The 12,834-nt window shown below is 37.3% G+C and overlaps 1 protein-coding gene across 1 annotated transcript in view; it reads right to left on the bottom strand.

Annotated features, from left to right (window-relative positions):
* The window catches only part of LOC150105845 (phosphoglycolate phosphatase-like), an 88,452-nt gene that overhangs the window by 2,567 nt on the left and 73,051 nt on the right, over window positions 1–12,834 (bottom strand). The gene's annotated exons all lie outside the window — the stretch shown is intronic.

The raw sequence follows: 12,834 nt of genomic DNA, 5'->3' as shown, positions 1-12,834 counted from the left end.
CTTTCTTGTCTGATTCGCGTTAGCTGGCCAAATTTCTCCTTATATGACCTCAATAACATTTTATTTTTTTGCAGCTTGTGTTTAATGATACTACTCATTCAGCTACTCTTACCCAATTTACCCTCTTGCCCTTAGGTATGTTGTGTGATACTGCTTCCTCCAGATATCTCCCATGCACTATGAACATTCTTCCCTTGTATGCCATGATACTGGTCATCTTTCTTGTCTGATTCGCGTTAGCTGGCCAAATTTCTCCTTATATGACCTCAATAACATTTTATTTTTTTGCAGCTTGTGTTTAATGATACTACTCATTCAGCTACTCTTACCCAATTTACCCTCTTGCCCTTAGGTATGTTGTGTGATACTGCTTCCTCCAGATATCTCCCATGCACTATGAACATTCTTCCCTTGTATGCCATGATACTGCTTCAAGCTGTTTCTTTAGTGTATTATAATCACCTGCCTTATAATTCCACATGTTTTGCTACTTCCTAATCAAGACCACATTATCACTTTCCCTAATTAGAAGCAATGTACCCACCTTAATTATGGACAGGTGTTCTAACAAAATCCAATACTCTCATACACCATAAGTCTCCTCCATCACATTCTTCAAGTAATTATCTCTCAGTAAGTGTATCAATTCCATTTCTTTCCTGCCACGATCTTTCCTCCTTCCAATCTATGTCTCCGACGTTGAATTCTCCTCATAATAATTACTCGACTTACACTCGTACTAATCTGCTGATGCATGTCTTCCATATCATCCCTGGCACCCCACTGGCCTAGAGAGCAACCAATTTTATATTTTGTCCTACTGGCCTCAATCTCACACATCAGACTGACTCAAAAGAACTGCCATCTGCCTAACTGACTCCTAATCTCACCTGCTCTCATCAACAGTACCCCATCCTTGTCCTGTCTACTCTGTCCTCCCTGAAAATACTAAATCCATCACTTTCTATCCCTGTAACTATGTCATCTGCTGTTAACCAAGTCTCACTAATGACTAACTTTTGGCAAAGTTGCACCCACCATTCATTTAATTAAATTCATTTATTCATTGAATCACTTTAAACAACATATTTTTTTAAGTATAAATAAGGTATTAGTGTTTAGGTTTAAAGAAAACTTGATGTGCTATATTTTTAACCCCTACATTACATGTTTATTTTGTTTATATCATCAGTCATGGACCGTAAGAGAAAAGGTCTAAGCTTTATAGTTTTTATGAGAGTTCCACTCAAAAAAGATTGAGGGAAACATTTACATGTGGCATATCTTCGTTATCTCTGCAATCATTAAAAGAGAATACTTCATTAAACATTTCTGTTTAGCTATATCATGTTGTTTCAGAGCTTGCCAGGTAGTAGGAGGAGAAGTGATATTATTGAGATGTATAAGTTGTTGAGAGAGGAGCCTATCAAATAGATATAGGGGAATTATTGCATAAGATAATGGGTGATGCAAGAAAGAGAAGTCACCCCTAGAAACTGTACAAAGGTCATGTGAGTAAGAAGTAAAAAGCAGATTTTTTTTTTATTGCTTGGCAGGTGAAGAATGAGCAGAATGCATTGCTGGAGCAGGTGGTGAGTGCTCCAATGCTAATATCTTCAAGATATTCGGCACTGAATAATGATCCTTCCTGTGAAAGGATCATTATTTTTTAGATGGTCTGGTTGGCTGATGGTAAGTGTATCTGCCTCCAGCCAAAAGGCTGCAGGTTTGAATCCTGCCATAGGCATGGATGTTTGTGATTGTCTGTGAAAATACTAGTGGTGGTGGCAGTAGATGGCATTGGTGTAGATGATGGTAGTTGCAGTTTGATGTAGTTGGTGGATTGAGTGGTGGAGATGGAGAGTTGTGGGAGTGGGTGCCCTCCCTTGACAAGTCTTTGGACTCCTTGGAGATGTCACATAATAATAATAATGATTTGATTGATTCTCTTCCATCAAGACAGGCTGAGTACTTCTTGAGTCCATCTTCTCCACTCTTCTCTTAATAAAGTCTTTCTTGAAAGGCCTTGAGGTCTTAGCAGCTTCTGCCCCTTGTTCATTTGGTAGTTTTTTTATCCCTGTAAGGCAATGTAAGGTAATTTCTGTTGATTCATTCTGTTTATATGCCAATATCATTTCAATCTCTTTTTATTTAGTTTGTCTAATATTAGTTCTTTGTAATTTAGTTCATACCTCACTATTTGATTGGTCTTTTTCTCAGTTTGGTTTATTTTTTGTAAGCATTTGGATTCAAACACTTGGAATTTTATTTCTCTTTTCTTTGCTATCCAACTTTAAGATCCATAGAGGACCACAGGCAATATCACCGAGTTGTATATTTTTAGTTTTTTCAGGTGTTTATTTACTTATTTTTATTACTATTCAAACTTTATTTAGCTTTCCTATTACAGACCAACTTAAACCTATTTTGTGATTTATTGTTTTCATATAATTTAGATCTTCAGTGATAAGTGATCCTAAATAGTTAAGAACTGAGTTATTATTCAATATATTTATTATCACTGTCAATGTTAACTAGTTCCTTTTCTTTCTCTATTATCATTATTTTAGTTATTGCTAATTTGGTTTATTTTGCTGATCATGCATTTCAAATCTTCTTTGCTGTTAGTAAAAGGACTATATCATCCACATATTTGATATAGGCAATATTGGTTCCATTTACTGAGGCCAATACATTCTTCTAGAGCTTCTCCAACAACTAATATATATATTAAATAAATATATATATTTATTTATATACAAATCATAGACAGCCTTGCATAATTCCTTTTACAATATGCATTTCTTCTGTTTCCATTTTATTAAATTTCACTATTGCTTTTGTGCCTTGATAATACTGCTTAATGAGATTAATAATATAAGGGTCTATATTAGTTTTTCAAGAAATTTGATCATGTATTTTCTATCTATTGTATTAAAAGTCTGTTTATAATCGATGAAACAGCAATAAAGAATAGAATTGTTTTCTATTGTGAGTTCTGCTAGTCTCTGAATTAGAAAAAATTGCATCAACTGCTCCTCTGCCATTTCTGAAGCCCATTTGTTCCTCCAAGATTTCTTCATAGATAGATTTAATTTGATTTTGTATAATACAATGAAAATCTTGTATGATTAAGTAAGAGATAGGCCTATAGTTAGCACAAAGTCATTTGTCACTTTTTTTTTGTGCAATAGAATTACTTTTGATATCTTCCAATCTTCAGGAAATTTCTCTCCAATAATTATTCTTAAATAGTTTTCCTAGGTAATTATGACTTTCTCCACCTTCTCTCCATAATTCTTTGGGAATATTATCAAAGCCAGTAGCTTCTCATCTTTCATTTTTTGAGTGCTTCATATAGAATTTTTGGTGGTTCTATGGAGCTTGCATTAATAATAATAATAATAAAGTATGATAATTATTGTGGTATGTGAGTGTTTGACCTCCCATGTGAGTCTTTGGATTCCACAGGAGTATATCTGGGCAATTCCCAAATACTTTTTAAATAAAAATTTTCCTGTCTAACTTAGAGGCTATTCAGCCTTGTCGCCCTCAAAACATTTCTTTAAGGGCTGCTTCCAGCATTTCTTTCATCCTTTGAAACATTTCTAGAGCACGCTTCTTTTGGGATATTGCACAGTTCCACTAGTGATTTTTTCTTTGAGTCAACTCAAAACGTCAATTTCAATTTGGGGAATAAAAATGACGAATTAGTATGATGAAGCATCCATTGGTTTATCCTCCTCCAAGCATCAGGCTTTCTTTTCTGATATCATCACAAAGATGTTGCAGTACCTCAAGATAATACTCCTTGCTCACTGTAGTCTTGTGGAAGAAAGGCATGGTGAACAATGCCCTCAGAATCGAAAAAAAAACTGTCATCACTTTGATGTTTCACCACACTTGTCTCACTTTTTTGCATCGTGGAGACCCTTTTGACACCCACTGTGATGATTGAACTTTTGTTTTGTCATAGCCATAAACCCACATCTCATCCCTGGTAATGATGTTTTTAAGAAGTCTTCATCTTCGTAAGCTAAACTGAAAAGCTTTTAACTCACATCAACTCAAATTTGTTTTTGTTCGTAACTCAAAAGGCAAAGCACAAATTTGGCTGCAATGAGATGCTCTTGCCTAAATTTTGCATAAGAATTTCTTAACAGACAGTTTTTGAAATGTTTACTTCTTCAGCTACCTCACAAACAGTTAAACTGCAGTTAGAATGGATGACTTCACAAACTTTTGCAACATTTGTGTCAATTTTTGATGTTGACGGTCATACTGAATGGGAATCATTGGTAATGATGTTAGGCCATCTTTGAAAAGTTTCCACCACTTGTACATTTGAGTCTGGCCTAAAGCCCTCGTTCCTAAATGTTCTTTTTAGCATTTCAAATATCTCCATGAAAGATTTTTCCACTTTGATGCAAAACTTCACACAAATTCGTTGATCATGAAAAATCACTCATTTTAAACACAACAAAAAATCGCCATATGCACCGAATATGTTTTGAAACAAACAGACGTAGTACAATAACTAAGCAAAATATCACGTTGCAGTTTTCGCTAGGCTATTTCCCAATGTTGTTGCTAGATTGCAGCATATGAAGCATGCAGTTAGCAGCGCTTGTTGGCATGATAATTCGAAAGTTTGGGAATTTCCCAGACAAATCTCATATATGAGTAGTGTGGTTCATGTTGATAGCTTTCTTTTATGTCAGTCAAATACATTCTCAAAATAATAATCACTTCTGAAAACATTGATAACTAACTGAGTAACAGCATTTTTTGCTATGGCAAGTTTGTCACTTAAGATAATGAAAACAAAACCAAATATTTTAAAACATAATCATAAAGAAAAGTAGAAAAGGGCAGAACTGAGAGTGAAATAAGGAAATTAGTTATATTAGAAATAAGGAAAAAACAGAAAAATGGCATTAGAAATCAACATACTATTAATTTTATTTATATATATTTCACACACACACACACACATTGAAAACCCTGCTCTAGAAATCAAACATGGAACTTTCTCAAGTCACTTCAGGCCTCCAATATGTAGGGTGGAGGTGGTGGTCTCACACTTCTCAAAGAAATTCATCTAAGTTTTGGTTATCATATCAACCCTTTTTTATTAAAAATTTTACTCTACGAGGGTGGTCTGAAAAGTTCTCAGCCTTGACCATATATGGCAACTATCAGCAAGATTTTTTTTTCCTAAGTTGGTACATCTGTCATAAGCATCCATGTGAAATTGCAAGTCATTCTATCAAGTTAGTTTTTTTTATATACAGCTGTATATAAAAAAAACTAACTGAAGCAAAAGTGTTGTCTGTATCCCTTGAAATAGATAAAATTGAGTATCATGCGGTTATAAAATTTGTAAAATAAGGTCTAACAGCAAAAGAAATTCATTTGAAGTTCATAAAAGTTTATGGGCACTCTTCTCCTTCATTTTTGGCAATTAAGAAATGGGCTACAGAGTTTAAACGTGGCTGTACCAACCTTGAAGATGATCCACGTGAAGGACATCCAACAAGTGTAACAACACCAGAAATCATTGATCAAGTGCATGATATGGTATTGGATGACTGGTGAGTCAAAGTGCGTGAAATTGCTGAAACTATAGGCATTTCTAAACAACGTGTAGGATATATTTTGCATGAAGAATTGCAAATGAAAAAGCTTTGCGCAAGATGGGTGCCATGCTTGTTCACAGTAGATCAAAAACGCACTTGCATGAAAATCTCTGAACAGTGCTTGGAGTGTTTTAACAAGAATAAAACTGATTTTGTGCATCGATTTATTATTATGGATGAGACTTGGATTCACCATTACACATCAGAATCCTTACAGCAGTCAAAACAGTGGACAGAAGTGGTTGTTCAGTGCCAAAGAAGACAAAGTAGGTTCCATCAGCAGGAAAGATCATGCCATCGGTGTTTTGGGATGCTAAAGGCATTCTGTTTATCAGTTATCTTGAAAAGGGTAAAACAATAACCGGGGAATATTATTCCGAACTTTTAACCAGACTAGATGGAAAAATTCGTGAGAAAAGACCCGGTTTGCAGAAGAAAAAAATCATCTTTCATCAGGACAATGCACTTGTCCACAGAGGTGTTTTGGCAATGAGAAAACCCTATTCTCCCAGATTTGGCTCTCTCTGACCCCTATCTCTTCCCAAAACTAAAACTCTTCCTTGCTGGTCAGTGTTTTTCTTCGAATCAAGAGGTGATTGCAGCTGTAGAGGAGTATTTTGCAGATCTTACTGAGAACCACTACAGGGATGGGATAATGGAGCTGGAGCATCGCTGGAATAAATATATTAGTCTTAAGGGAGATTATGTTGAAAAATAAAAATAATTTTGAAATTATAAATTCGTTTTTTCATTGTTAGGCCAAGAACTTTTCAGATCACTCTAATATATTATTTTATTCCATAAAGTTTATTTTAGCGTCTGGTTGGCCGAGTGGTTAGCGTATCTGCTCTCCAGCCAAAAGGCTGCAGGTTCAAATCCAGCCATGGGCATGGATGTTTGTAATTGTCAGAAATACTAGTGGTGGTGATGGGCGGTAGATGGCATTATTGTAGATGGTGGATTGAGTGGTGGAGAGGGAGAGTTGTAGAGTAGTGCCCTCCCTCGATGAGTCCTTGGACTCCCTGGAGGTGTCAGGTAACAATAATAATAAGAAGAAATAAAATTGTGTTAAAATCATATTAATTTTAGTGTACAATATTTAAAAAGACAACTTTAGGCACTTTGATTCAAGAATTTGAAGTTCCTATTTACAACCTTTCAGCTCATCTGTATACAGCACATAGCTTACCATTCAACCAGACAAAGTGATTAGTGAATTGCATTCTCACTACATGGGAAAAATGTGGAAAGCTCTGTCATATTATTATTTATATAGGCACTCTATGGAGTCAAAAGATTCATTGCAGGAGGCTCAATCTACTCATTAACACAATACCTATCATACATCTCCTCAAACCTATTAACTGTTGGGGTGCTCGCCACCACCTTTGGCAACCCATTCCACTCATTCACCACTTTCCAAATGTCCATGCGGGTGGCTATGCACTTTGCAACCATATGCCTGGGGAAGGAGAGTCCTATGTTCGATTCCCATCAACGACGTGAGGAGCTTAAGGATCTTTCTCAGCCATAGCCAAGTTAGCCGATCTTGGGCGTGGACAGCAGGCCCTCCCCCCCTCTGTTTATCCTCCTTACCCTGGGTATGCACTCTGATATTGCCTCGCTCAAACAATTCTTGACCACTTCCCATGCACTAATGACATTCATTCCATGTAGTTTCTTATGCCATGGCACTGCTTAAAGTTGCCACCTCAGTTTGCCATAATTGCTCAGCTTTGTAGTTCCACATGAACCCTTTCTTGATTGAAAATTATACATGTTGAGCAATCCCCCTCCCCTCTTCCCTAGAAGGACTGCATGGTCACTTTCCCCAATTAGAGGCTGAGTACTACTGTAGTTTTGTATATATAACTGAATGCATGTCATCCACATCTTGTGGACTCTCAGCAGCAACTGACAATATATTTTGTCCTATTGGCCTCTATCTCACACCAGACAGCCTCAAATGTACAGATATACAATCTTCCTTAACTTCTATTTTTGTTGGTTGAAGTTCTTCAGATATCATTAATAATATCCCTCCTACTGCCCTATTTTTTCTATCTTCTCTGAAAATACAATATCCATTACATTCTATCTCTGCAACTACATCATTGTCTGACAACCAGGTCTTGCTGATGCCAATAATTATTTGCCAAGTTGAACTGACCAATGGTGAAAACTCCTCTTCTTTATTTCTGATACTTCAGGCATTCATGTACTTGCATTTTGACATCCTCTTGGGCTGACAGTTACCCTTATATAATGTCATTACCTGCCCATTCAGATTCAAAACCTGGACCCAGTTCTTCATAATCATTCCTGCTTCAGCACTAAGTTATCTTTCCATGACCATTCTTTTCTCTTACTTGCTAAGTTAAGTTACAAAAAAAAAAAACTCTTTTGGATTTATTTTGGCCTGCTTAGCTAATTTTCTCTCGAAATCAGATTTCATGGGGTGTGCAGCAGCTAGGTTCTCATTCCCGCACCCTGTTAGTACCCATTAGGGGAAGCTAAAGCTGCTATCAACCAAACGCAAGTGATCAAACTAAAATGCTCCCAAATTTCTGCCCTAAAGGATCCTACGTGGGGCCAAGCCTAAAAATAATATCATTTAATACTGAAGGTTTCTCCAGTGTCAAGCAAGATCTCATTGCAAATATTTGCAGAGATAATGACTGTGATGTGCTCTGCCTGCAAGAAACTCATAGAGGAGAAGGTGCTGCAAGACCTTACATCCATGGCATGAAACTCAAAGAAATACCCCACGATAAATATAGTAGTGCAATATTTACAAAAGAGAGCTTGATCCCAGGGGTGCTTAAGGGTCAAAGCTGTATAACTGAGAGGAGACCTCCACATAGCCTTTAAAGGAATGCAGAGAACCGACCAGGGCTTCTGACCTAATGTCCAATCCTCACCTTCTCGTGGTGCACCCTGTTGGGTATCTACTTGGATACTGAACGAATGAGGATGGGCTGGCAATTTGGGATTTAGCCGACCAAATTGTATTCTTATTGGTTAAACCAAAATTAAAAATGATGGTACAACATGACAAAATTTCATGCCAGCTGGGGCGTCGCCCAGTTAAACAAGGCCCCCGGTTGTTTTCGCCAAGGAACCAGGGCGAACAGCAAAAAGTCAGCTACTGGAACAAATCTGAAAACAAACCCCAACTCAACATCACCAGAGTTAAGATCGGTACTATCAACATAAGAAGCCTGAATGGCAAAGAAATGGAGCTGGCTGAGGAATTAGATAAGTACCAGATCGACATAATAGGGGTGACTGAAACAAAAAAGACCAAAACTGGTGAGATCTTTCTGAGCAATAAATACAAAATGTTATATTCAGGCAATGACAATCAAGGAAAAGAAGGAGAAGCCATAGTATTCAACACAAAATACGAGGCTAATATTCTTGAATGGCAGTCAGTCTCAAGTAGAGTAATGTGGGCAAATATGAGAATGGGGAACTGGAAAATGAGACTTATTTGTGCCTATGGTCCCACAGAAGCTTCTACTAAGGTAGAAATGGAGGAATTTTTTGAGGCTTTAGAAAAAGCAACTGACACAATGAAAAATGAAAAGTTGGTCCTTGTTGGGGATCTAAATAGCAGAGTAGGAAATGATTGTCAGACATACAAAAATATTTTGAGAAAATTTGGAGTAAAGAGCAAAGCTAATAATAATGGCAAATATCTGTTGGATCAGGACATGGACTGGTTATTACTAACACCATGTTCCAACATAAAAATGTGCACAAATTCACATGGAGAGAAGAGGCTAGGAATAAGAAAAGTCTCATTGACTATGTTATAGTTGATAGTGATGTTTTCTCCCTGATGCAGGACACCAGAGTGTACAGAGGATTTGAAATTGGAAGTGATCACTATTTAGTCTTGAGCAGGATAAAATTGAATTTCATATTGAAAAGAATAACATGTAAGAAAGTTTTAAAGCAAATAAAAGTTGAGCAGCTCTCAGATGTGAACTGTAGACTAAAATATACAAAGATTATTGAAGAAAAAATGAAAGAGTTTGAGAACAGGAATCAAACCTTGGAGATTCAGTGGCAAACTCTGAAGAAAACATTGATTGATTCTGCCAGAGAGGCATGTGGTGAGGTTGTCTGTAAGGATAAAAAAATCAGAACTCCCTGGTGGACACAGGAAGTTAAAGAGGCAGTGAAGGAAAAGAAGAAAGCATACCAAAAGTTCCTGTCAAATAAGTCAGCTTGTGCTCTTAGAGAATATAGAGACAAATGCAAGAATGCTAAACACTGTGTAAAACTAGCTAAACAAAAGTCATGGGAGTACTTTGGCAAGAATATAGAAAATAAATATCAAGAAGGTGGCAAAATATTCTGGAGGTTGTTGAAGAAGCTTAAGAATGGAGGAAAGAGTGCCGTAAAAGGAATTAGAGATGATAAAGGTGACATAAAAATGGGAGAAAAAGATATCCTTGAAGTATGGAGTAATTACTTTGAAAAACTGCTAAATGAAACAAGCAGTGATGATAGCACAGTGGTAAAAAACACTGACCAGGCATGCAGTCAGGAATACATATCCATACTTGAAGTAGAAAAAGCCATCAAAGGCTTGAAATGTGGAAAGGCAGCAGGAGTAGATGATATTCGACCAGAATCAGGGGGTTGAGTTCGAGGTTATATCGTAGTGTGTAGTGTTCGTGCAAGCTCCTGATAAGATAAGTATTATTTTTAGTTATCGTTGATAAAATTAGTTAATATTGCGTATTTTTGTTTGCCTTGCGTATTTTAGTGCGTCTGTTTGTGTGTTTTTGGTGTGTATAACTTATTATTTGATAAAACATGTTGCAATAATTATGGCACCTGTACGAAGGAAAATGGTGGCCAGTAATGATGGTTAGCCATCGTTATCAAAGAACAGTAGTATAAAAGAAACGAGTCAGTGTATTGGCTGTGAAATGTACGCTTTACGGAGTGCAGTCGGAGTGTGGATAGATGATAATAAAGGATTGAATGTGTGTAGAAAATGTAGGGAGAATTAGGAATTGAAGTGTATTTCGGATCGTGAGTGTGATATTTTTGTCAACCTTCAGAATGAAGAAAATAGCGATATGACAAGAAACGGCAAGGTTGTACATGAGAATTATGAGAGTGTGAATGATAGTATTAATGGTTTCTCAGAGAATAAAAAAGATGAGATAGATGCATTGAATGAGATCGCGTTGTTGAATGGTGCGATAGAAAGGGCAAAACAGCAGCTAGAGTGCATGAACAAAAGTCGACTGAATGAACCAACCAATAATAAAAGGTATGACAGGAAAAATAGGTGTATGAATGTGAACATGAACAAAATGAAGGATAGAGTGCTGTATGGAGACTGGTTAGTACGAGGTGTGTTAGTAGAGGATTTGACAAAATCGTACCAACCTGGTGCGACCATAAAGGATGTAACTGAGTCTATTAGAGAGCAAAAGGAAAGGGTGAAAGAAATGATTGTTGTGGCAGGTACGAATGATTTGAAAGGAGATAAAATGGAAATGATAGAAGACCTGAATGAATTGTTTGAGGTAGCAAAAGAAAAGAGTGAGAGAGTTAGAATGATTAGTCTTTTGCCACGGTATGACAGTGAAATGTTTAAAAGGAGGGCCATAATTGCGAATGACTTTATGCGTGGGTTATGTATGACGAGTGGTGTGGAATTTGCGAACGTGTGAAGTGAGTTTGATGGGCGAAAGGATCTATATAAGATGGATGGCTTGCATTTGAATGGTTATGGTGTAAGAAGACTTGAGAAAGTGTTGCTGAATGTAGTGGATGTGCAAATTCAGGGAAACTAGATTCGTTAAGGGGGGGGGGGGTAGATATACAGTCCTTAGGGAGGCAGTTGAATGTAAGAATGAATATAATATGCTAGAGCAAATAAGGACAACAAACCAGAGTGGGATAGTTAATATAAGGCATCAAGGTAGGGTTGGGGCTAGTGGGGGTCTTAAATTCATGTACACTAATAATAGGAGTATTAGGAACAAGAAGGAAGAGTTTTTGGCCATGGTTGGCACTTCCAGCCCACAGGTTATTGGTATTAGTGAAACATGGCTGACTGTAGATGATATAACTAGTGGGATTGAATGTGATGGGTATAGTGTGTTCAGGAATGACAGAGAGAATAAAATGGGAGGAGGAGTATTGTTGATGATAGCTGATGAGCTATAGCCAAGGAGAATAGAAGTTGAATTGCAGGATAGAGAAAAGAGCACATTTGAGGCCATTTGGTGTGAGATTGTGGCTAGCAGAACTAAATATACAATTGGGTGCTGCTATAGACCAGGTGATGGAAAAGATGGTGGTGACAGTATGCACAAGCAAATAGAAGAAATGAGTGGAAGGAGGGTGATTATTATGGGAGATTTCAACTATGGTCGCATTGATTGGAGTGAGAAGAGGACACACGGGAGGAAGGAATTGGATTTTATGTGGTTATTAAGGGATAACTATCTGCAACAGCATGTAATGGAAAATACTAGGGGTCAGAGAGTGCTTGACCTAGTAATTACATCTGAGGATTTGGCTGTAACAAATATGACCACATTGCCACCAATCGGTGAGAGTGATCATAGGGTCTTGACTTGGGAGGTGGCTAAAGGTGTAGAAGTTTCAATTAAGACAGGGTACATGTGGAATTATCGGGCTGGAAAGTATGACAAGCTTAGGAGTTTGATTGGCTCAGTGCCATGGCATGTACAACTGCAAGGACTAGAAGTTGATAGTGCATGGGAGGTGGTTAAGAAGTGCTTGCATGAAGCAATGGCTGACTGTATACCTAGAGTCCGAATAATAAATCAAGTAGGGGTTAAATGGATGAATAACACCATTAAGCTTGAGCTGCAAAAAAAGAAACAACTATGGAGGGAATTTAAGGAGAAAGGTGACCGGCAGGCACATGAACGGTATAAAGCCCAGGCCAGAAGGGTGACGAGTGTGGTAAAAAAAAGCAAAAAAGGATTACGAAAGAACATTGGCCATGCGAGCTAAAGAGAATCCTAAACAGTTTTTTAGATATGTAGCAAGTAAAAGGAAAAATATACATGGCAGAATGATTTTAAAGAATGCTGATGGTAGGGAGGTAACTGAATCAGTTGAGATAGCTGAGTTACTGAGTGAGCACTTTGCAAGAATATATCATCCAGGTGGTGACATTGCAGAAACG

Source organism: Typopeltis vanoorti, chromosome 6 (assembly GCF_054136105.1).
Source record: "Typopeltis vanoorti isolate ZY-2024b chromosome 6, IOZ_Tvanoo_1.0, whole genome shotgun sequence".
NCBI lineage: Eukaryota > Metazoa > Arthropoda > Arachnida > Uropygi > Thelyphonidae > Typopeltis > Typopeltis vanoorti.
Note: the sequence above shows the minus strand (reverse complement) of the source record. Positions and strands in the feature narration are given on the sequence as shown.